The 4442-nt window shown below is 34.5% G+C and overlaps 1 pseudogene; it reads right to left on the reverse strand.

Moving 5' to 3' along the window:
• Nucleotides 1–4442, reverse strand: part of LOC140988490 (SH2 domain-containing protein B-like) — a 15345-nt pseudogene that overhangs the window by 4446 nt on the left and 6457 nt on the right.

Consider the following 4442-nt stretch of genomic DNA (forward strand, 5'->3'; position numbering starts at 1 on the left):
CAAAATGATATAATCATCACCAGACCTCTTGAAATACGTACAAGGGTCTGCACTCAGTCTGTTGTATCCGAGGCTCATGATATAGGAATCAAATCTCTTGTACCAACATCTCGGCGCCTGTTTGAGACCGTTNAAAGAGAACTTGGTTTGCAGGTTGAACAAATCTCTGTACGGTCTCAAACAGGCGCCGAGATGTTGGTACAAGAGATTTGATTCCTATATCATGAGCCTTGAATACTNCTTTCCCAGAAAAATTATTTGAAGAAAGTCTTGCAACGCTTCAACATGCAAGATAGTAAGCCAATTTCGACCCCTCTTCCTGTTAACTTCAAGTTATCCTCCGAGATGTGTCCTAGCAGTGAAGCAGAGAGGATTGAGATGTCTCGAGTACCATATGCATCAGCAGTGGGAAGTTTGATGTTCGCTATGATCTGTACAAGACCGGACATTGCTCAAGCAGTGGGAGCAGTTAGTCGGTATATGGCGAATCCTGGACGAGAGCATTGGAGCACTGTTAAGAGGATCCTTAGATATATTAAGGGTACCTCGAATGCTGCATTATGTTATGGAGGATCGGATTTTTCACTCAGGGGCTATGTTGATTCAGATTATGCAGGTGATCCTGATAAGAGAAAATCTACTACTGGTTATGTGTTTACACTTGCAGGGGGAGCAGTAAGCTGGGTTTCAAAACTGCAGACAGTTGTGGCGTTATCTACAACGGAGGCAGAATATATGGCAGCTACTCAAGCTTGCAAGGAAGCAATATGGATTAAAAGGTTATTGGAGGAGATCGGACACAAACAAGAAAAAGTTTCTTTGTTTTGTGACAGTCAGAGTGCCTTGCACATTGCAAGGAATCCAGCCTTTCATTCCAGGTGGAGTACCATTTCACTTTGTGCGGGAAGTAGTAGAAGACGGAAGCGTGGATATGCAGAAGATCCATACGAAGGATAACATAGCTGGTTTTCTGACCAAGCCAGTGAACACTGATAAGTTTGAGTGGTGTAGATTCTCAAGTGGCCTAGCGGAGATGTAAGCAGCAGGGATGACAAGATTGAAAGGATGTGTGGAGATGTGTTTGATTCTCAATCAAATCTCCAAGTGGGAGAAATGTCGACAAAGAATTAATGAGGAGGGACCACATGCTGCCTTTTTGAAGAGAAAATAAAATTGAAAACGTGGTTGGAGGAATCTTCCACGAAATTTCACGGGAATTACGTGAGAAGACAGAAGACGCGTTTTATACGCGTCTTCACACGTTCAAGAGGCTCTATAAATAGAGCTCCCTCTTTCATTCTGAAATCATCCCTTCTTCGAGCTTTCTCTCATCTTATAACATTCTATAATATTTATGAGGTGTTTGTTCTCCTGTATTAAGAGAGTGTGTGTTATCTTTGGAAACACAGTGAGTGAGTTGTACACCACAAAATATTATAGTGGAAATTTTTTTCATCTTGTCCGTGGTTTTTTACCCTAATAATTTTTAGGGGTTTCCCACGTAAATCTCGGTGTCCAGTTTATTCTTTATTTTCGGGTTTTATTATCTCGAATTACCGCACGTGGGACCAATACAGATGAGGTCTGCCGTGCTCTATTATGATTTTCTGATCTCATGCCCATACTCACATCATAAGCATTGTCCTAAATTCAATATTTTACGGAGAAACACTAGTGAGGAAGTATGTAAAAAATGAGAGCCACTCGTCCCGATAAACTATGAGCTTTACAATTCACATAAAGAACGAGCACCTATCCCCAAAAGGATGAAAAAACACACAATTAATGAACAAAATAAGAAAGAAAAGAATGACAATGATTTCTAGACAAGAGTAGCCAAAAACAGAACTCGTCAGTGATTATACAAGATGCCACTGCAACATATGATTTTCTTATTTTATTCTAAAAGAACGTAAATCAGATTGGTTTATTATAGAACTTACATCAGGTGAGCAGGAGCCACCTTTCTCTTTTACTTATTTTTTCTTTAATTCATTTGTATATTAGAATTAATCAATCAATCATGCACTACATATCCATTTATCATCCAACAGCTAAAAGTACATCCATTTCGAAATTCCTATTATCGTGAAATAATATGATAATCAAAATAGTTAAAATGCTTGCTGAACTCATACATACAATACCAATAGAGAGAGAATGGTGCAACACCTACCTCATTTGTAAACAAAACATGAGAATCGATTTCCTTGCTAGATTGATTTACTGGGAAATATTCTTCTTGTGCTGCAAATGGTTTATCATGACCTGATTTTATTCGTTTAGATGAAGGACTAGGTTTGGCTTGACGTATAATAGTTGGAATAAGTTCCACAGATCCATCATCGAGATCAGATGATTCACATCCATTAATAGAATAAGTTTTATTGGATGATGCCTTTCTCCATGATAGAGAGGCCGTCGGTGTACTCCGATAACGTGAAACACAACGTATCGGAAGGGTGAGAGCTTCAAGGAAAGGATATCTTCCAAATTTTGGAATGTCAAACCTAATGCGGAATAGCCTGTTCTCGCACTTTGATGAGAGCTGAAATAGAAAGACATAAGTAAGTAAGCAATTTAATGTAATTATTAATCACTGATTATTCACCAGTTGTTTTACCAATAAAATCTACACAAAGTTTGTCTTTCTAATTGTTTGTGTGAACAAAAATATTCCCACAAAGCTGTGACTGGAAAGAGGTTAATGTAAGAAGCCTGAAATCATACATGTTCGATTATTACTAGAACCGAAGCATATTCGAGGCAATTCAAAGTTGGAGAATTTACACCTACGTGTACTAAAACTGATAAAATTATTGTATGTTGTATCTTCTATTCTCTATAGACTACACAGTATCTCAATTGTAGAAGGCAGTACAAAGTTTAGGCTCCACCATTACTGACTGATCAGTGATCACCATCGAGAATGTCTTCTGCCCTATAAATTAAACAACATAATAACACGATATGCAAACTCCTTGGTTACTTGGAAAATGGAAATGGGAGAAAGCAATGGACGCAATGCATACCTGAGATATCTTGAGTTTAAAAGAAGCAAGTCCATTGATGAATTTAGGTGACATCAGGAGAAGCAAATTCAATCCCATCATAACTTATAAGAAGCGGAGGTTCACCATCGTTGGTGTTCTCAACAAGAGCCCCATTGTCAGCATACAAGAGGGAAGCAACAACCTAGAGAACACAGTAACATTCACTTAAGTACCATTAACTAAGGATAGAATGTTGGTAACATATAGCATAAAAAAAAATTGGATATCAAAACCTCCAGTTATTTGTTCACATAACAACCAAATGCATCGAGCAATACAACATCCAAAGAAAATATCCTGCGACATGATGCCTGCTCTTCACAACAAGTGAAAAAATGGTTAGAATGATGGCATTGAAAATCTCTAGATCTATATAGAGATAACTAACTAAAGAATTCGCTTTGCAAGCAGAAAGATAAAAGGTAAGGCGACGGAGATAAAACTTAGTTTAAAGAGCCAAGAGTGCAATTACAAAGATGCAAATACAGCGACATAAATAGGAGTTAGACAAGCTCAATTTTCCTACCGAAAGTTTTCCAGAGAACAATCATTCAAAACCCTAAAAAATTTAATTGTGAGAATTAACAAGAAGAAAATAAGTTAAAAACTTATGTCATACAATGTCACAGATCGTATTTTGTGAGACAGATTTTTTATTTGGGTCATCCATGAAAAAATATTATTTTTTATGATAAGAATATTAGTTTTTATTGTGAATATCGGTAGGGTTATCCGTCTCATAGATCAAGATTCGTGAGACTGTCTCACAAAAAACGTATTCCAATAATAAAATGTAAAATTATAGAGATTGTAAAATTATAAAGGTTGCTATAAAAAAGATTATAAAATTGTTGGATTGGTTGACCATTAAAATAAAAATTAATGAACTCCTATTTATTTTATTTTTTGTTTTAAAATAATAATAATAATCAATAAATAGGCTTTGGATTTATACCAAGGCTCCGTTTGATACGTGTGATGGGATAAGTAAATGATTAGTAATTAGATTGATTAAAAAATTAGAGATATGAATTAATAGTATGGTGGGATAAATAACATGGTGTTTGGTATGATTTTAAAATGATTGATTAATTTTGTAAATTTTATTGCAATGACCAAAATGCCTCAAGTGTTAGTTAAATATATATTCTTAAAATAATTGGATAGATAATTAAATATTTATAATTATAATTACATTTATTAAAATTAATTTAAATATATTTATTTAAAATAAATTTGTAAATATGCATTTACTTTAATAATTAAAATAGCAATAATATTTTGAATGTTAATGTTAAATAAAATTTAGAAATAATTATAATATTATTGTTTGTTTAAAATAATTATAAATATTCTTAAAATAATTTGATAGATAATTAAATATTTATA

This window comes from Primulina huaijiensis, chromosome 11 (assembly GCF_012295235.1).
Source record: "Primulina huaijiensis isolate GDHJ02 chromosome 11, ASM1229523v2, whole genome shotgun sequence".
NCBI lineage: Eukaryota > Viridiplantae > Streptophyta > Magnoliopsida > Lamiales > Gesneriaceae > Primulina > Primulina huaijiensis.